The sequence below is a fragment of the Phyllobates terribilis genome, unplaced genomic scaffold (assembly GCF_046119375.1).
Source record: "Phyllobates terribilis strain yellow unplaced genomic scaffold, ASM4611937v1 Scaffold_796__1_contigs__length_659822, whole genome shotgun sequence".
NCBI lineage: Eukaryota > Metazoa > Chordata > Amphibia > Anura > Dendrobatidae > Phyllobates > Phyllobates terribilis.
This window is the reverse complement of record NW_027363556.1, coordinates 486,165-508,346: the sequence shown is the minus strand read 5'-3', so window position 1 is coordinate 508,346 and position 22,182 is coordinate 486,165. Positions and strand designations below refer to the sequence as shown.

General features: G+C 44.8%; 1 pseudogene; it reads left to right on the top strand.

The window, feature by feature from the left end:
• The window catches only part of LOC141240127 (uncharacterized), a 106,316-nt pseudogene extending 96,708 nt beyond the window's left edge, over positions 1 to 9,608 (top strand).
• Positions 9,609 to 22,182: the final 12,574 nt, after the last annotated feature.

The window sequence follows — 22,182 nt, the reverse complement described above, 5'->3', positions numbered from 1 at the left end:
TTATTTCTGTTGGAATTGTATTTTTTAACGATGGATTAAATAAAGGCTTTTTTTAATTTTTCTACATCGTGTGCTGGAATACTATTTTTTGCTTTCACTTTATAGGAAAATGTATATTTTATTAGAACAGATGTTTTTCGGTCATCCCATCTGAAAATAACTATAAAGTGAAGACCCCGATGGGCTCATACTGGGACCCCCTCACATAGACTCCTCGGGTGCTATTATTTTCAACAATAAAGAGGTTAAATAGCCGGAGGTTTACTTATTTCTAGTTCTCAGAAGGAAAAAATCTCCTCAGTCGACCCCCCCATGGGGAATCGGCATCTGTCCCTTATTCATTATCCTGTGACTATGACATAAATCTGTGTTGGGAATCCTCCTATAATCCATGTGGTGACGGCTCGGAGGACCTGCTTCTCCCGCTGCTCAGTGACTGGGCTTCTGTGCACTGCTGATCACCATTATTGGCGTCCCTTCATTTTTTTCATGGCCTGTACAATATCTTCAGAAATAATGAAAGTTACAGTATATCCTTAGGATTTTTTTAATTGGTGGTCCAAAGTAATACAACAATAGAACATTGTTTAACCTCCTTGTGGCAATTTCAAAGAAGAAACCAAATAAGCAGCATGTGCAGCAATAAAGGCCCCCCTAAACCCCTAATTAATACTTGGCAGAAAAACAAGAACCTCCTCCAGCGGTAGCCAAAAATATAAAAAGAGAAGTTTATTGATCACATTAGAAACTGTAGTAGCAAGTCACCAAAAGAGATCCATAGATATTCTATTGTATTTTCTGCTGTTTGTCTCCACGTCCGAGACTGGGACGGCTCCGCGCGCTGCCTTACAGATGAAGACTGCTAATCAACGGTGGGTGAGCTGACTATTCCTTTACCCCATTCCACTCTGTTCTTCAAGTAATTAATACTTGGTTGCCCACCCTTTGGCATTGCTGACAGCCTCCACACGTTTCTTGTAGCCATCTATAAGCTTCTTGCACTTCTCAGCTGGGATTTTCTCCCACTCTTCCTTTGCAGTTTGTTCGAGCTTTTGAATGTTTCCAGGGTTCTTTTTCCCAACGGCAGATTTCAGCTCACCCCAAAGATTTTCAGTGGGATTGAGGTCTGGACTCATTGCTGGCCATTATAAAACAGTCCATGTTTTTTCTTTTTCAACCCTTTCCTGTGTACTTTCGGATGTGTGCTTTGGGTCATTGTCTTGCTGGAGGACCCATGATCTTTGACTGAAACTAAATTTTCTTTCACTGGGTAGGACATTTCGCTCTAAAACCTCTTGATAATGCTCTGATTTCATGATTCCTGTGATATGGTCAAGGCCTCCAGTACCAGATGCTGCAATGCAACCCCACAGCATTGTGGATCCTCCACCATGCTTAAGTGTTGGTAAGGTTTTCTTTCCTTATATAACCTTCATTGCGCCGTCTGTAAACAAACTGTTGCTTTGCATTGCCAAAAAGCTCTATTTTTGTTTCATCTGTCCACAGAACATTTTCCCAGAAGGATTGAGGCTTGTCAAGGTACTCTTTGGCAAAGATCAGTCATTCCTTTTTATGTCTTTTATTCAGCAATGGTTTCTTCCTTGGCCTTCGGACATAAAGTTCTCCTTTGTTTAGTGTGCGGCGAATGGTACTTGTTGAAACCATGACCCCAGACTATTCCAGGTTGGCCTTCAGGTCTTTGGATGTTTGACATGATGTTTTTTTTCCACTATTTCCACCAATCTTCGAAGACCTCTTTTGCCAATTTTCCTCTTTCCAGGGAGGTTCTTGACTGTTCCATGCTTGGCAAACTTTATTAATGACATTGCGCCCTGTTGAAACTGGGATACCAAGGTTTTTGAAGATGGCCTTCTACCCTTTGGAAGTCTTGTGTTTGCTAATAGCAGTTCTGATGTCCTCAAGCAGCTCCTTTGTCTAATCCATTGTGACAAAGGAACGGGGCCTACCATGTGGCTTTTTAAAACTCTGAAGTCATCATTCATTGGCTAATTCTTGTCACATGGGCACTGACAATCACAGGAGAATCTCTTTTGTGATTTACCACAGGCGAGTCAAAATGTGTTTCCATACTAAATTAAGGTAAAGGTGGAAATACCAGTGACACAGAAAGCTTTAGATTTTTCTATTTTTCCCTCCCATTGTTTTTTGTTTTAAATTATCATTTGCTCTTTTGTATTTAACATGAGTCTCTATACAAAAAAACCTGTTTCACTTTATTCATTTTTTTCAGGAGATATTCCACATTATGTACTTAAAGCGCACCTGTCAGCAGGATTGTGCTTAGTAAACTTCATGGACTGTCAGGTAGGCGACATTACACTGATTAAAATGATACCTTTTTTGATGAAATCCGTCCTGTGGTTCTTGTGTAATCTTTACTTTCAGTTTGGAGATAATGATATGCTCGTGCTCCAGGGCGACCTGTGGGGGGCGCTCTATCTGGTGCTCTGATTACATATTCACCTGTATGCTCTTATGGCAGCTCACTGTGCCTTCACTGACCTGCCTCCTATTTTACCTAGCCACACACTACTAGATGCATTATGTAAAATAGGAGGCAGGTCAGTGAACGATAAGTGAGCTGTCATAAGAGCATACAGATGAATATGTAAGCAGAAACCCAGATAGAGCGCCCCCCATAGGCTGCCCCGGAAAACGAGCATATCATTATTTCCAAACTGAAAGTAAAGATTACACAAGAACCACAAGACGGATTTCATCAACCAAGGTATCCGCTGTCTAGCACTCTGAAAATGGTGGAGGCCCACAAAGCAGGAGGAGGCTATGAGCAAAGCGTTTTCAAGTTGCCCTTTCCTCGGTTCAAAATGTAATAAAGAAATGGCAGTTAACAGAAACAGTGGAGGGCAAGATAAGGTCTGGAAGACCAAGCAAATTTTCAGTAGGATTGCTAGAGAGGCAAATCAGAACCCCCGCCTGACTGCAAAAGACCTTCAGAAAGATTTAGCAGACTCTGGAGTTGTGGTACATTGTTGTACTGTTCAGAGACACCTGCACAAATATGGCCTTCATGGAAGAGTCATCAGAAGAAAACCTCTCCTGCGACCTCACCATGAAATTCAGCGTCAGAAGTATGCAAAAGTACATCTAAGAAAGTCTGATGCATTTTGGAAACAAGTCTTGTGGACCGATGAGGTTAAAATAGAGCAATGATCAAAGTTGTGTGGAGAAAAAAGGGCACAGAATTTTAGAAAAAGAACATCTCGCCAACCATTAAGCATGGTGGTGGATAAATCCTGCTTTGGGGTTGTGTTGCAGCCAATGGCACAGGGAACGGGTAGGGGGAAGAATGGATTCCATGAAATTTCAGCAAATTCTTGATGCAAGCATAACAGCATCTGCAAAAAAGCTGGAGGTGAAAAGAGGATGGCAAATGATAATAATACTACTAAACACACGTCAAAAGGTGCAAGCTGAAGGTTTTACAATGGCCCTCATAGTCCCCTGATTTGAACATCATTGAAAATCTGTGGCTAGACCTCAAAATAACAGACGATGCAAGATGACCCAAGAATCTCACAGAACTGGAAGAATTCTCCAAAGAAGAATGAATGCATGAAAATCCCTCAAACAAGAATTGAAAGACTATTGTCTGGCTACAAAAAGCATTTACAAGCTGTGATACTTTCAAAAGGGGGCGCTACTAGCTACTAACCTTGCCGGGTGCCAACACTTTTTTGCATTTGCCCATTTTCCCTTATTGATTTTTTTTTTTAAATGTAAAAGATGAAAATATATATAATTTATTATTTATTGTTTTGCCTAAAATACAAAGGAAATGTCATCTTTAACTTTAGGCCGTTTAGAGATTATTTCATCTTCAACTTAACTGTTCACAATAACAGTAATTTTGACCATTGGTGCCCAAACTTTTACATGTCACTGTATTCTGTCACTATGTGTCTCCCACAGATGGACTCATGGAAAGAAATCCACCAGAGAGATGTCCCCGTCCTCTGTATCCCCAGGACTGTCCAGAGAAGAATCACAACATCCCGGAGGATCATCAGGTAGACGGTGCTGAGCCCTGTACCGGATCTGTATATGGGGGGACATTTCTGATCGAGGTCATAGATGTCACAGATTTTGGTGGTTTCTTGTATTGTGCTGATTGTTACATCTGATATATCAGGAGGAAGATCCAACTAAGAATAAAGAGGAGGACGAGACAGAAGAAGAAGCGATGACGAGGGGGGATCAGCCGTGTGTGAGTGACGGGAAGGAGGAGATTCCTGTAGATATTTCCACAGGTGTGTAATAATGACCGTCGTGTGATGATGACGATGATGACCGGCATATGACGATTGGCATGTGACTATGATTAGCGGCGTGTGATGATGATGATTGGCATGTGATTATGATTAGCGGCGTGTGATTATGATGACTGGCTTATGACGATGATGATTGGCATGTGACTATGCTAAGCGGCGTGTGATGATGACCGGTGTGTGATTATTGTATGAAGTCTCCGGTGCAGTGAAGCTTTATCCGCCGTCCACATCACAGCAGAAGCGTCCGGTGATGGCGCGGCTGCTCCTGTACAGAGTCCGGTTGCGCACCGATGAATAACTGGGCCGCATTCACACCTCTTCTTAATGATTTAATAAGCACATTTTTATTTTTCCTAATTGTGTTTTTTAATATTACTTCCATCTTTTATTTTCATATTATTCTTGCACAAGTCTCATGCTGCCATATAAATGACTGAGCTTGCGATTCGGACAGAACCCCGGGGGAATATTCCGTATAATGAGGCTCTGTGGACGCCGTCTGGCCTATGATCCAGTGATGTCCATCTTTTTCAGCGTGCATAAAAGCGCAGTCGACCAGAGGCTAGACGGAGTCCAGTGTAACTCTGCTGCCTCATTATTCTGAATGGATCCCTCGGGGGTGTCATCTGAATCATATATTTTGTAGATTTAGATGGAAACCCCGATGTACAGTGGGTACGGAAAGTATTCAGACCCTTTAAATTTTTCACTCTCTGTTTTATTGCAGCTATTCAGTAAGTTCTAAAAAGTTCATTTATTTTTCTCATTATAGTACACTCTGCACCCCATCTTGACTGAAAAAAACAAGAAATGTAGAAATTTTTGCAAATTTATTAAAAAAGAAAAACTGAAATATCACATGGGCATAAGTATTCAGACCCCTTGCTCAGTATTGAGTAGAAGCACCTTTTTGAGCTAGTACAGCCATGAGTCTTCTTGGGAATGATGCAACAAGTTTTTCACAACTGGATTTGGGGATCCTCTGCCATTCTTCCTTACAGATCCTCTCCAGTTCCATCAGGTTGGATGGTGAACGTTGGTGGACAGCCATTTTCAGGTCTCTCCAGAGATGCTCAATTGGGTTTAGGTCAGGGCTCTGGCTGGGCCAGTCAAGAATGGTCACAGAGTTGTTCTGAAGCCACTCCTTTTGTCATTTTAGCTGTGTGCTTAGGGTCACTATCTTGTTGGAAGGTGAAACTTCGGCCAAGTCCGAGGTCCAGAGCACTCTGGAAGAGGTTTTCATCCAGGATATCTCTGTACTTGGCTGCATTCATGTTTCCTTCATTTGCAACCAGTCATCCTGTCCATGCAGCTGAAAAATACCCCCATAGCATGATGCTGCCACCACCATGTTTCACTGTAGGGATTGTATTGGGCAGGTCATGAGCAGTGCCTGGTTTTCTCCGGTTAGAATTATCACCAAAAAGTTCTATCTTCGTCTCATCAGACCAGAGAATCTTACTTCTCATAATCTGTGAGTCCTTCATGTGTTTTTGAGCAAACTCTATGTGGGCTTTCATATGTCTTGCACTGAGTAGATCCTTCCATCTGGCCACTGTTCCATAAAGGCCCGACTGGTGGAGGGCTGCAGTGATCGTTGACTTTTGTGAGCTTTCTCCCATCTCCCTACTGCATTGCTGGAGCTCAGCCACAGTGATCTTGGGGTTTTTCTTTACCTCTCCTACCAAGGCTCTTCTCCCACGATTGCTCAGTTTGGCTGGACGGCCAGGTCTAGAAAGACTTCTGGTGGTCCCAAACTTCTTCCATTTAAGGATTATGAAGGCCACTGTGCTCTTAGGAACCTTGAGTAATGCAGAAATTCTTTTGTAACCTTGGCTAGATCTGTGCCTTTCCACAATTCTGTCTCTGAGCTCCTTGGGCAGTTCCTTTGAGCTCATGATTCTCATTTGGTCTGACATGCACTGTGAGCCGTGAGGTCTTATTTAGACAGGTGTGTGTCTTTCCAAATCAAGTCCTATAAGTTTAATTAAACACAGCTGGACTCCAATGAAGGAGTAGAACCATCTCAAGGAGGATCACAAGGAAATGGACAGCATGTGACTTAAATATGAGTGTCTGAGCAAAGGGTCTGAATACTTATGACCATGTGATATTTCAGTTTTTCTTTTTTAATAAATTTGCAAAATTGTCTGCATTTCTGCTTTTTCTTCAGTCAAGATGGGGTGCAGAGTGTACTTCAATGAGAAAAATAAATGAACTTTTTAGAATTTACCAAATGGCTGCAATGAAACAAAGAGTGAAAAATGTAAAGGGGTCTGAATACTTCCCGTACCCACTGTAAGTGTTCAACGTACAGCACAGGATAAATATGATCCAAAATGTTCTGTACCCCAAAATGCCACCATTAAGAGCTTCTACTCAACCCACAAAAAACAAGTCCCCACTCGGCTTCATCATCTGTAAACAGTAATATAGGGGGTGTCCATATTACTGGTAGCACAAAGGCTCTGGAAAAGTGACTTGGCTCCCACTTAAAGAAATCCAGTGACATCTGCGCTCCCAAATCCAAATGCCCCCTCCTCCTGGGCCCCACCGTGAGCAGTTAGCATCCACATGTTTGGCATTACTGTAGCGGGGAGAGACAATTTATTTCTCCAGAAAGCACTAGCTGGGAATCATGTACTGGGCGCTACAACGTAAGGGCACTACAATGTACCGGACACTACAATGTACTGGCCACTATAATGAAATATTTGCATTTTCACTTCACAACATCCATTACTGCTCGTTTCTGGAAAGCACCCAGGGAGTCAAATTCATCACTACACCTGTAGATACATTTCCATAGGGGTGTAATTTCCAAACTGGTGTCACTTGAGTGAGGATTCTGCTCTTCTGCCACTTAGGGTCTCTGTATATGGAGTCTGCAAACTGTTCTACTAAAGTTTGTTCTCCAAGATTCAAATAGTGCTCCGTCCCTCCCGAGTCTCACCGTATGGCTAAGCAGTACTGTACAGCCACATATGGGGTATGGGGTTCAGCTGAAATTGTATAAAATTATGTGGTCATTTTTACCCATTTTCCCTTGTGAAAATGTAAAATCTGGGGCTAAAATAATTATAGTGGTAAAAATGTAATTTTTTTTTTCTTCGTTCAATTGTATAACATTTTGTGAATCACAATTACCTTGCATTCATTGGGAAAGTGCGCGGTGGATGCTGGATGTGACGCACGGTGAAACCCCACCCACAGCCCGGCATCCACCGCGGGGATCGCATCACCAAGTCACGCCTCATTTGACGTGACATCAGGGGAAGCAAGAGCCGGCTGAGGCCGGGGGTCGCGTGATGCCGGTGAGTGGCCAGCGATAGCGCCGCTCACAGGCAATAAAGACAAAGCTAGGTAATTAAATAAAATCTTCTCTCAATGGGTTAATTACATTGGGGGCATTTTTAATAGTAGTGGACAACTTCTTTAATTACATGGACACTTTTCTATATTAAGGCCACGATATGAAGCTTGAGAGAGTGAAATGGCACTGGAGGTACATTAAGGGAACCGGTCATCAGTAATTACCACTTAAAGAACTATTTGCCATCTAATCTCTGCCACCCCTGACTTGTGCCAATGTCACCAGTTTATAAGTGTCATTCACTTTACCTGTCATTGTGTTAATGTTATGGCATGTAGTTGTCCTCCTTATTACCGGTACTTTCACTGACGAGGGTCTTCATTGTGAGCGCCATAAAAAACATTTAAAAATCCTTTTTGTGTTGTTGAAAAAATCACATGTAATCTATCTTTCCTCCTTACAGGAAATCCTTGTGAGAATAACGGGTTATCACTAAATTGTAAAAAAGAAGATATCATGAAGCACTCTAATGGAGAAAACCTCATCACCCTTCCTGCACCTCCTGGACTTCACAGCACTTCACTTTCTTATAATCCTCCTAATCATGAGGAATCATCTCCTGAGCAATCTCACATTGTTACCAAAAGTCCAGGGGGCAAAGTGGATTCAAGATTTCAGTGTGACAAGCAATTTACAAAAAGCTCAGATTTTTTAACACACAGAAAAAACAAAGGTAAAAAGCCATACTCCTGTTCAGAATGTGGGAAATGCTTTACATATAAATCACAATTTGTTAGACATGAGAGAAATCACACAGGAGAAAAGCCGTATTCATGTTCAAAATGTGGAAAGTCCTTCACAGGTAAAGGCAGTCTTATTATACATCAGAGAATTCACACAGGAGAGAAGCCATTTCCTTGTTCAGAATGTGCGAAATGTTTTAAAAGTAAATCAGAGCTGGTTTTACATCAAAGAAATCACACAGGGGAGAAACCGTTTTCATGTTTACAATGTGAAAAATGCTTTACAGGTAAATCAGATCTTGTTAAACATCAGAGAAGTCACACAGGAGAGAAGCCGTATTCATGTTCAGAATGTGGAAAGTCGTTCACGAATAACTGGAGTCTTATTACACATCAGAGAATTCACACAGGAGAGAAGCCATATTCATGTACAGAATGTGGGAAGTCCTTTATAGATAAAGGCAATCTTATTACACATCAGAGAATTCACACAGGAGAGAAGCCATATTCGTGTTCAGAATGTGGGAAATGCTTTACAAATAAAGGGAATCTTATTAGACATCAGAGAAATCACACAGGAAAAAAAACATTTTCATGTTCACTATGTGAGAAGTCCTTCACAAATAAACGGAATCTTAGTAGACATCAGAGCATTCATACTGGAAAGTCGCCATATTCATGCTCCGAATGTGGGAAGTGTTTTAGTTATAAATCACATCTTGTTAAACATCACAGAATTCACACAGGAGAGAAGCCGTATTCATGTTCAGAATGTGGGAAATCTTTTATGCGTAAATCAATTCTTGCTGCACATAACAGAATTCACACAGGAGAAAAGCCATTTTCTTGTTCAGAATGTGGGAAATGTTTTAAAAGTAAATCAGAACTTGTTATACATCAAAGAATTCACACAGGAGAAAAGCCATTTTCTTGTTCAGAATGTGGGAAATGCTTTACAGGTAAAGGGAATCTTATTACACATCGGAAAATTCACACAGGAGAGAAGCCGTATTCATGCTCATTCTGTGAGAAATGCTTTACAAAAAAAACTTATCTTGTGCAGCATGAGAGAAGTCACACAGGAGAGAAGCCGTATTCATGTTCAGAATGTGGGAAATCTTTTATACATAAATCACACCTTGTAAAACATGAGAGAAGTCAAATGGGAAAGAAAGTGTAATTATGCTCACTGTGTTATATAAAGTTTAATAAGCATTGTTCAGCATAAATGAGTACACCCCCTTTAATGAGTAAGATTTTATTTAATAGCTCACTGAACACAAGATCAATTTCTAAAATTTTGCCAACACTAAGTTTCATAGAACATTTTTTTGTAATCAAAACATGAAAGTAAGGGTAATAATATAACTCTCATTACAAAATCTTCAGTTTTACTCAAATTAGTTGATGCAAAAATGAGTACACCCCACATCAAAAGCTACTACATCTATTATTTTGTATGGAGTCCATAATTTTAAAGGACGGCACCAAGTTTTCTAGGCCTGGAATGAACAAGTTAGTGACAATACTACATCTATCTTTATTCTCTTTTTCGATAACGAGCTCTTAGAGGCTGGATGGAGCGATGACAACTTGTCTCTACAGAATTCCCCATAGGTGTTTGGTTGGGTTCAGATCAGGAGACACTTGGCCACTGAATCACTGTCACCCTGTTCTTCAGAAATGTAACAGTGGCCTACCAAGGGAACAGAGTGATGGCAGCATCTTTTCTGTCACTATAGAGCAGAACATCTGTGAATTCAAGATCCCATCAATGAAATGTAGCTACTCATGCAGCCGCACATAAGGACACGGCCACCACCAGGTCTCACTGTAGACTCCATGCGTTCTCATTGTATTCCTCACTTCTTCAATGTCATACAGTTTTGAAGCCATCAGTTCCAAAAAAAAACATTTATCTTGGTCTCATCACTCCAGAGTATAAAGTCCCAGGAATCTTCATGTGTTTCCGCATGTGTCCTGGCAGATTGTAGGGCGGCTTTTTTGTGTATGGGATTTAGGAGAGGCTTTCTATGTGGACAACACCCATGTCTGTCATTACTCTATAGAAAACATTGTCTGCTTTCAGCTCATCTCTCAATGCTTGGATGAAAAATCACAGTTGGGAAGGAATGGACGGGACAAAGAAAGTTACTGATAATCCAGCACTTGTTTTCCAGTGTGAACAAAACCAAAAACTTATTGAACAAATCAAATTAAAATCATAGAAACATTAAAAAAACAGATAGGAGCAAAACATCTCTGCGTTTCTACCTGGTATTTGTGTTCAGTTCTTCTTCATGACATAATAAATAACCAGTAACCGGCTTCTTCTACACATCATAGGGTCTAATGCACAGCGGAGACCCCCAGCCCCAAATGGACATGTGCAAGTATGTCTACATTACCCCTATGGACGATCATATGTCCACAACAAAAAGCATCCGTGCAATAGAAGAATGAAGTGTCTGCATCTATAATGTGTATATTATGTATAATTACTATAAAAGAGGGAAAAACACAATTCAGTAAATGGATACAAGGTCTGAACGAAGCTTTATATCACTGGGGAATCTGGAGTCCAATTCCAGAATCCACAAGGCTTCTCGGGGGTGTACTTTTTATACCAATCTCCCCCCTTAGCTGGTCTGGTGACATATTCAATACCCACAACTGTAAAGTGATTAATTCCTATTGTGTTGTATGAGATGTTGTGATGCTGCAGATGTATTACGTGTTGTGGGGCCAAGAACGTCCCTAACGTGTCCCCAATGCGGTGACGTAAGGGTCTGACCGTGCCCCCCACATATTGCAGCAGACAAGCTTCACATTGTATGGTGTCAATGACGTGTGGAGCTACAACTAATGAGATGTCGGATATTATAGGGTTTATTATGGTTAGTAGATGCAGACATTTTTGCTTTGTGCACAGACTTGCACAAACCACATTTATTTCTCCCACATTCAATGAAACCTTTGGTGTTTGTCCTCCACGTGTCAGTTGTCTTTCTTGTTGCTGGATCCTTGTCATTGTATAACATAGGTAAATGTTTTCTGGTAATATTCACTATATTATAGGAATCTTCTCTGCAGCCAGTATTGAATGTATCTCTAGACTGATGGATGTTTCCTTCTTTGTGAGTTTTCGGTAATGTATGAAATATTGGACATTGTGGGTGATTTTCCTTTAATCGTTCTATTTGTTTGGGATTAAGTACAGCCGATACCAAACCCTCCTCCAAAAGACAATGTAAGGGGGTATTGTATGAATTAGTAGGATCTCCATCTAGAGTGCGGCATATATTAGTATCGTCACCCATGTTCATAACCTCCGGCTCATACAACCCACTATCCAGAGCTGTGATCGAGCCCCCTTTATCTGCAGCTCTAATGACTTTATTAGGGCTGTGCTCAGGGCCGTATCTGGCATTCATGCTGCCCTAGGCACTTTAAGTGGTCACGCCCCCTACTGGTAACTCTTACTAGAAGTGCTCATACCCTTTAGGCCCCCTTCACACGTACCGGAGACACACACGTACACCATTATAATCTATGGGCTGCGCACATGGTCACACGGACCGGACATGTCCGTTTTTTGCCGGCAGCTCGGACGTCAGTACGTCCTGCACACAGATGACATAAAGTGTGACATCCGCACACACGTCTGTGTGACACGTGCCGGAAGAGAGTGCAGAATAGAAATGACAGATATTTAGGTGTTAGATGTGCAAAGATCGAGATAGATGATAGATATCCGTGAGATATATAATTACTGCCCTGTGTGTGGAGTTTACTGTACTTGTGTTTAGCTAATAAATGAAAAAAGCGATGTGGAGTCCTCCCTATTTTTGATAACCAGCAAAGGTAAAGCAGACAGCTGTGAGCGGATATTATCAGGGTGGGAAGGTCCTCGGTTACTGGGCCCTTCCCAGCCTAAAAATACCAGCCCTCAGCCGCCTCAGAAATGGCGCACCAATTCAGGTGCTTTGCACGGCTCTTCACGATTGCCCTGGTGCGGTGGCAATCGGGGTAATGGTGGTTAGGGTTGATGACAGCTGTGATTTGTCATAAAACACCGCTGTCTTCAAGCCCTCAGGTTAGTAATGGAGAGGGAAAGGAAAGAGATCCCGACACTCACCTGTAGTCAATCATTTATTCCACATCCACAAATCTGCAAAACGTTTCAGCTCCTCCAGAGCTTTTCTCAATTGTGGCCAATCACATAGAAATACAACATTTATATAGAAAAAAAAACAAGGAAATGACATCACAATGAAATAAAAAATGAAGAAAACTACAAACATTCATATAATCATATTAGTCTCATTATATAAAATATACACTGCTCAAAAAAATCAAGGGAACACTTACACAACAGAATATAACTCCAAGTGAATCAAACTTCTGTGAAATCAAACTGTCCACTTAGGAAGGAACACTGATTGACAATCAATTTCACATGCTGTTGTGCAAATGGAATAGACAATAGATGGAAATTATTGTCAATTATCCAGACACCCTCAATAAAGGAGTAGTTCTGCAGGTGGGGACCACAGACCACATCTCCGTACCAATACTTTCTGGCTGATGTTTTGGTCACTTTTGAATGTTGGTTGTGCTTTCACACTCGTGGTAGCATGAGACAGACTCTACAACCCACAGAAGTTGCTCAGGTAGTGCAGCTCATCCAGGATGGCACATCAATGCGAACTGTGGCAAGAAGGTTTGCTGTGTCTGTCAGCGTAGTGTCCAGAGGCTGGAGGCGGTACCAGGAGACAGGCCAGTACACCAGGAGAGGGGAGGGGAGTGGAGGGGGCCGTAGGAGGGCAACAACCCAGCAGCAGGACCGCTACCTCCGCCTTTGTGCAAGGAGGAGCACTGCCAGAGCCCTGCAAAATTACCTCCAGCAGGCCACAAATGTGCATGTGTCTGCACAAACGGTTAGGAGCCGACTCCATAAAGGTGGTATGAGGGCCCGACGTCCACAGATGGGGGTTGTGCTCAGAGCCCAACACCATGCAGGACGCTTGGCATTTGCCACAGAACACCAGGATTGGCAAAGTCGCCACTGGCGCCCTCTCCTCTTCACAGATGAAAGCAGGTTCACACGAAGCACATGTGACAGACGTGACAGAGTCTGGAGACGCCGTGGAGAGCGATCTGCTGCCTGCAACATCCTTCAGCATGACCGGTTTGGCAGTGGGTCAGTAATGGTGTGGGGTGGCATTTCTTGGAGGGCCGCACAGCCCTCCATGTGCTCGCCAGAGGTAGCCTGACTGCCATTAGGTACCGAGATGAGATCCTCTGACCCCTTGTGAGACCATATGCTGGTGCGGTTGGCCCTGGGTTCCTCCTAATGCAGGACAATGCCAGACCTCATGTGGCTGGAGTGTGTCAGCAGTTCCTGCAAGATGAAGGCATTGAAGCTATGGACTGGCCCGCCCATTCCCCAGACCTGAATCCGATTGAGCACATCGGGGACATCATGTCTCGCTCCATCCACCAACGTCACGTTGCACCACAGACTGTCCAGGAGTTGGATGCTTTAGTCCAGGTCTGGGAGGAGATCCCACAGGAGACCATCCGCAGCCTCATCAGGAGCATGCCCAGGCATTGTAGGGAAGTCATACAGGCACATGGAGGCCACACACAATACTGAGCCTCATCAGGAGCATGCCCAGGCGTTGTAGGGAGGTCATACAGGCACGTGGAGGCCACACACAATACTCAGCCTCATCAGGAGCATGCCCAGGTGTTGTAGGGAGGTCATACAGGCACGTGGAGGCCACACACCATACTGAGCCTCATTGTGACTTGTTTTAAGGACATTACATTAAAGTTGGATCAGCCTGTAGTGTGTTTTTCCACTTTCATTTTGGGGGTGACTCCAAATCCAGGCCTCCATTGGTTAATAAATGTGATTTCCATTGATGCTTTTTGTGTGATTTTGTTATCAGCACATTCAACTTTGTACAGAACAAAGTATTCAATGAGAAGATTTCATTCATTCAGATCTAGGATGGGTTATTTCAGTGTTCCCTTTATTTTTTTGAGCAGTGTATATACACAAAAATGAAAAAACGTCCATAACAAAGTATATTAACTATCAAATAAAATATGTAATTTTACACCAATACACATCGCCACAAATATATATATAGGAAATGCGAAAAAAACAATCATTTTTATTTATATAGCGCCAACATATTCCGCAGCACTTTCCAATTCAGCGGGGACATGTACAGACAATATATTCAATACAAGGTAAGACAGTGTAAACAGTTACATTAGGAGCGAGGGTCCGGCCGCTCGCACGCTTACAATCTACAAGGGAATGGGGGGGACACAATAGCTGAAAAGTGCTTGTTATTTCAGGTCTGACAATTATAATAAATAGGGATTTTCATATAAAGCTGCATGATCCGGTCATCAGCCCGTATGTATAAGTGCAATAATCAAGTATCGAGTGCAGTTATCGTGTGCATGGAGGGTGTGGAGACAGATGAAGAGTAGGGAGCAGATTCTGAATAATATTTAGAAGGAGGGGACAGGGGAAAGTTATTTTACTGAGTAGTTGAGGTGGTCGGCTTGTTTAAAGAGATGGGTTTTAAAAGCGCGCTTGAAGACATGGGGGCTAGGCATCAGTCGGATCGTCTGGGGTAGAGCATTCCAGAGAACTGGTGCAGCACGAGAGAAGTCTTGGAGAAGGAGGTGCGAGGTTCGGATTATGAGGGATGTTAGGTCATTTGTAGAACGGAGGGCACGTGTAGGGCGATAGATAGAGATGAGAGAGGAGATATAAGGCGGTGCAGAACTGTGGAGAGCTTTGTGGGTGAGACCGATGAGTTTATATTGGATCCTGTAGTGAATGGGTAACCATTGTAATGACTGGCACAAGATGGAAGCATCGGTGAAGCGGCTGGACAGAAATACGACATTGGCTGTCGCATTCGGGACGGATTGGAGAGGAGAAAGTTTGGTAAGAGTGAGACCGATCAGAAGAGAGTTGCAGTAGTCCAGACGGGAGTGAATAAGAGTGACAGTAAGAGTTTTAGCAGTTTCAAAGGTGAGAAAAGGAAGGATTCTGGAGATGTTTTTAAGATGCAGGTGACAAGAGCGAGTGAGTGATCGGATATAGGCAGTAAAGGAAAGGTTAGTGTTGAATATGACTCCAAGGCAGCGGCCGTGCTGCTTGGGGGTTATGGTTGAACCATCCAAGGTAATTTCGATGTTAGGTAGAGTTGGGCTGGTAAAGGGGAGAAACACAAGAAGTTCAGTTTTGGAGAGATTCAGTTTAAGATAGAGGGAGGACATGATGTTAGAGACAGCAGACAGTCAATCCTTGGTATTTTGTATTAGGGTAGGGGTGATGTCAGGTGAAGAGGTGTATAGTTGGGTGTCGTCAGCATAGAGATGATACTGGAAACCAAATCTGCTGATTGTTTGTCCAATACGGGCAGTGTATAGAGAGAAGAGGAGGGGGCCTAGGACTGAGCCCTGCGGGACCCCGATAGTAAGGGGATGAGGAGGGGAAGAGGAGCCAGCAAAAGATACAGTGAAGGAGCGGTCAGAGAGGTAGGAGAACAAGGAGAGAACAGTGTCCTTGAAGCCGATAGAGTGGAGCATAGTGAGGAGAAGCTGGTGATCCACAGTGTCAAATGCAGCAGAGAGATCCAGGAGAATCAGCAGGGAGCAGTGACCTTTGGATTTAGCTGTTCGTAGATCATTAGAGACTTTAGTGAGGGCAGTTTCAGTGGAGTGTAAGGAGCGGAAACCAGATTGTAGAGGGTCGAGGAGAACGTTATCTGAGAGATAGCGGATTAGACGGGAGTGGACCAAGCGTTCCAGGAGTTTAGAGATGAAAGGAAGATTAGAGACAGGTCTGTAGTTAGCAGTGCAGTTCTGGACCAGGGATGGCTTTTTAAGTAAAGGGGTTATGATGCCATGTTTAAATGAGGAGGGAAAGATACCTTACGAAAGAGAGAGGTTAAATATTTTAGTCAGGTGAGTGGTGACCACCGGTGAGAGAGACTGCAGGAGATGTGAGGGAATGGGGTCACTGTTGCAGGTTGTAGGTCGAGAAGAAGTGAGAAGCTGGGTAACTTCTTCTTCTGTAACAGGCTCAAAGATGGCTAGTGAGCTTGAAGTGCGGCAGGGAAAGGGATCCAGGCACTGAGGAGATTGGGCTGAGATGTCCTGATGGATGTGGTTGATTTTTTCTAGGAAATAAGTGGCCAGATCCTCACCGCTGAGGTTGGTGGTGGGGGCCTGTGCATTAGGTTTCAGGAGGGAGTTTAAGGTTTCAAAAAGTCATTTTGGATTGTTGGACAGTGAAGTGATGAGGGTGGTGAAGTAGGATTGTTTGGCCAGATGAAGGGCAGAGTTATAGGTTTTGAGCATGAATTTATAGTGGATGAAGTCCTCTGCTAAAAGAGATTTTCTCCACTGATGCTCAGTGCACCTTGAGCAACGCTGAAGAAAACGTATTTGCATTGTGTGCCAGAGCTGCCGTTGTCTGTGTCGGGTCTTTCTGCGTGTAGAAGGTGCTGCTTCATCTAGGGCGCTCTTCAGTGTATTATTGTAGTGTGACAATGCCAAGTCCGGGCAGGAGAGGGAGGAGATGGGGGCTGAAGATGTGTGGAGATTGTCCATAAGCTGCTGGGTATTAATGGTACGTATATTCCTATAAGTGAGGTAAGTGGGGGTGTCCCGGGTGAGGAGACGGTTCTTGACAGAGAAGGAAAGAAGGTTGTGGTCCGACAGCGGGAGAGGGGAGTTAGTAAAGTCATGCAGCGAGGATAGACGGGAGAAAACCAGGTCCAGAGTATTCCCGTCTTCATGCGTAGCAGAGTTAGTAACCTGTGAGAGGCCGAATGAGGAGGTTAGAGAAAGTAGATGAGAGGCAGATTGGGAGAGGGGATCATTGATGGGGATGTTAAAGTCTCCCATGATGAGGATGGGGATGTCACAGGATAGAAAGTGAGGAAGCCAGGTGGCAAAGTGATCCAGGAACTGACTGGAGGAGCCTGGAGGACGATATACAACCGCCACTCACAGGGAGAAGGGTTTGAAGAGTCTGACAGTGTGGACTTCAAAGGAAGGAAACATAAGTGAGGGAACTGGGGGGATGACCTGGAAAGCACATTGTGGTGAAAGGAGCAAACCAACAACTCTACCTTGTCTGTTCTCAGGTCTGGCGGTATGCAAAAATTTCAGCTCACTAAACGAGAGAGCAGCAGCTGCGGTGGTGTCTGAATGCTGTAATAGCCAGAAAGTTAAGGAAATTAGAGAGGAAAAAATCGTGAATGTAAGATAGTTTGTTACACACAGACCGTGCGTTCCAGAGGGCACAATGAAAGCAATAGGAGAGGGCATGCACTGAATGTTAATAAGATTAGCAGGGTTTCTATATGCAGCTGGAGGAGAGTGGTGTATGCTAGTGGAGGGAGACACAGGGTTGGGGAGATGTCGCCAGCGACTAGGAGAAGGAGAAAAAAGAGAAAGCTGGTGGTGCAATGATTTGTATGAACATTTTGAGTGCTATATGGAGGTAGTGGATGGTTTGGAGTGGGTGAGAAATATCAGTAGAGCCTCAGAGTTATACATGAGAGAGGCGTGAAGGGAGGGGTGGATATGGAGAGAGTGCACAGAATGTGTTAAAGGGCGGGCGAGATGTGAGAAAGCAGAAGTTAAAACAAGTAAGATAATAATCATCGTACCATTTAACAGTGATCAGGTCATAGAAAGGTTATGGATTTAGAATTGCTTTCATTTGTCATTGGGTGAATATTTTAATATTTGAATGGATGACCAAATTATTAGCAATAGAAAATTGAAATAAAAAATTTTAATATTAAAAAAAGGAGAAAATTTTTTTTAAAAATTCGCCAGACCCTCATCACAAAATGGCGCCGAGAACTCTACACAACAACATGGAGAGGAGGAGATGGTGCGGGAGGATTCGGAGGGTGAGTCGCACCTGGAAGAACCTGAGCCTAAATAAAGACAGGTATCTGTACAACTCCGCTCTGCTATACAAGACACAAAAATATCTCTTAGGCCGGGGTACCACTAGCGTACGGTATGCGATGTGAGAGCACCCGATGCGATTTGCTAATGACACTCGGCTGCTGCTCTGCTGTGAGCGGGAGCAGAATGTCAGTGCTCCATGCTCTGATCCTCTCGCATGTGACACGCTCCCTGGGCCGTGGGGTACTCGGCAGCCGGGCATCTGGTTGCTTGGGGGATATCACGGTAGCTGGCCCGGTCCGTGACCCAGGGCGGTCAGTAAAAAGGGGGATAGATTTATAGGGGATTTGGAAAGTTCGCGACGCCACCTGTGAAATGCGGCTAAGGGGAGCCGCCGCTGCGGAGCAGTCTTCTGGAGCTGGTGATAGAGCAGCAGGATGGTGTGGCTCTCCACAGGTAGAGCAAGCTCCAGGGCAGCGTGGGGTGTAATGGATGGAGGTGCAGGGGAGAGACTGCAGGACGGTCCCGGTGGAAAGACGGACACTAACACGGGGGTAAGCTTCAGTACCTTTACTGGTGATGTTGCAGGCACGATCCAGGGTACTCCGGACGAAGGGCGCACTTTTGGACTCTCCCCAGTGAGCGGGTATAGGGCCTCCTGATCCGTGGCTTCACTCTCTAAGCTTCTGGCCTGCCTGGAACTAGGTCTAGCTTGGTTACTGTCTCTCCTTGCACCTGCTGACCTGGTGGTAGGGCCTTCTCTTTGGAGATCACTCTCCCTGGACGCTGGGGCCTCCATGACTCCTAGCCCTGGTACTGCAATCAGCATTTGGTGAACCTGGGACCTGTAGTCCTCCAGGGGTTCCGGTGGTTCCTACTTGGTATTAAGGGTTCCTGTAGGCACGGACCAGGTGTACGGTATATATCTCGGGGTGAGCCTGGTATGCTCCTCTGCCCCCTCACTACTTCTTCCTTCTCCTCTCACCTTCAGCCACACTCAGGGCCCTCACTAGGCCTTCACACGTGCTGTAGGCCTTTGCTCGCCTAAGCACAGCAGCCAGCTTGCTGCCTCTTCGCTGCTCTCTGAGCGTCAGCACGCTCTCAGACTCTCTCAGTCTAACTGATCTCTAAACAACTCTGAACTAACTGAGCTGCCTGGCTCCATCCTCCCTATATACATATCCCTAACGGGCTCCCTCTGCTTGTCTAAGGTGGTAGGGTGGAGGTGTGTGAATGTGTGAGGGCCTCTTGTGGAGAAGTCCATCCATGCACCCTTCTGGGTTCTGTGGCACCAATGCGCAGCAGGGCGCCACATCCCCCCCTAGTAAAACTCAGTACTCCTGGACTGAAGCATTTTTGGAAAAACAGGTTAAACAATAACATTTCTTCCCTTTATGGGAGGCACTTTTCTTGAACATTACCGGTAACATTATAATACAATAATACATTTTCTTATATACAACACACTCTTCTTAAAGTCTCAGTGAGATCCATTAACTGGTGTCCATCTCACTGGTGAAGATGAGCAGCATGAGGGACCTGCCTGAAAACACTCAACGTAGGCCCTGGGCGTGGCTACAGGGCATAAGTGATCCAGGGTCAGACCACGTCTTCTGCCACGCCAAATGGGGTTTTGTTCAGTGGTCACCTAAGGGGCACTCCAGGGAGTGCAACTATGTACATGTACAGTTTTTGGGCTGCTCACAGTCCTCAGCCACCGAGTCCTTATATATATATATATATATATATATATATATATATATATATATACTAGATGGTGGCCCGATTCTAACGCATCGGGTATTCTAGAATATGTATGCGGGCGACCGGGTGCAATTAGCAGAGCGGTGTTTAAATTTGCCGCCAAAATCGCTGATTCGTCGCGGCCGGCAACCGTGACCAAGCAGCAAAACGGTGTTTAAATTTGGCGGCAATATCGGTGATTGGTTGCAGGTGGCGGCCGCGACCAATCAGCGAACTGTGTTAGTGAGGACCGGAGAGCTTGTTTAAATTTGGCGATTAAATCGCTGATTAGTCACGACCGCGACCTATCAGCAAAACGCGCCAATAATGCTGATTGGTTGCGGCCGGCGACCAATCAGCAGAGCGGTGTTTAAATTTGGCGCCAGTGTCGCTGATTGTTCGCAGCTGGCGGTCGCGACTAATCAGCAGAGCGGTGTTTAAATTTGGCGTCAATATCGCTGATTGGTTGCGGCCGGCGACCGCGACCAATCAGAGCGTTGTTTAAATTTGGCGCCAATAATGCTGATTGGTCGCGGTCGCCACCAATCAGCAGAGCGTTGTTTAAATTTGGCGCCAATCTGGCTGATTGGTCGCGGCTGGCGGCCGCAACCAGTCAGCAAGGCGTTGTTTAAACTTGGCGCCAATCTCGCTGATTGTTCCCGGCTGGCAGCCGCGACCAATCAGCAGAGCTTGTTTAAATTTGCCGCCAATCCCGCCAATTGGTCGCGGTTGGCGGCCGCTACCAATCAGCAGAGCGTTGTTTAAATTTGGCGTCAATCTCGCTGATTGGTCGTGGCCGGCCGATGGCCGTGACCAATCAGCAGAGCGTTGTTTAAATTTGGCGCCAAAATCGCTGATTGGTCGCGGCCGGCAACCGTGACCAAGCCGTTGTTTAAATTTGGCGTCAATATCGCTGATTGGTCACGACTACCAGCCGCGACCAGTCAGCAGGGCGTTGTTTAAATTTGGCGCCAATCTCGCTGATTTGTCGCGGCTGGCGGTGTACGGTGTAGTCCGGATCTTCTTACACCCATACAGATGGCAAAACTCTTTGAACAGCTCGGCTTCAAAGGCAGGGCCTTGATCCGTCAGCACCTTTTCCGGGTATCCATGGGGCCTGCAGAAGTATTCTTGAAAAGTCCTTGCTGCAGTTTCTGCCATCAGATCCTTGACGGGGCAACCACCAGGAACTGGGAGTAATGATCCACCATGGTCAGTGCATACGAGTAGCCTGACCTGCTAGGTGACAGCTTGACATGGTCCAGAGCGACGATCTCCAGGGGCTGGGTTGTCTTGATGGACTGCAGGGGTGCTTTCTGGCTGCTGTAGTCTTTTCTTCTGAGGCTACAGGGTCCACAATCCCGGCACCACCTCTCTATGGAACTCCGCATTCCAACCCAATAAAACCGACTCTTCAGGAGGGTTTCCAGCTTCTTCCAGCCAAAGTGCCCTGCTTGATCGTGGTAGGCCTCCAATACCATCTGGATGTCTGTCCTGGGCACTACGATCTGCCATACCATCTCATTGGTCCTAGGGTTAACATACCTTCGGCACAGCTTCTCTCTATAGATGAACAGCCGGCTTCTCTCATTCCACAGTTGCTTGGCTTGTGGAGAAGCGTCCTTCTCCAGGGAGGAACCTTCCTGGGTTATCAGTTCTTGATACGGCTGACAACCGGGTCGCTGTCCTGGGTCTCCTTCCAACTGTGATGAGGTAAAGGGTTTAGTGTCTTACCACCATACCTCCTGGAGGTGCGCTGCTCGTGGACCATCCCATTTCTGTGGAAAGCAGGTAGCTCAATCTCCTCCAGGTCATCCACTTCTTCTTCAGTGTCCGACTGGTGAGGCATTCTGGATAGGGCATCGGCGTTGGCGTTCTTGTGGCCTGCCCGGTACTTGATGGTGAACTGATAGTTTGACAGCCGGGCCATCCAACGTTGCTCCATGGCTCCCAACTTGGCTGTCTCTAGATGTGTCAGGGGGTTGTTGTCGTCAGTGTAAACCGTGAACTTACTGGAGGCCAGGTAGTGCTTGAATAGTTCAGTGATGGCCCAGACCAGGGCCAGGAACTCCAACTTGAAGGAGCTATAGTTCTCAGGGTTCCT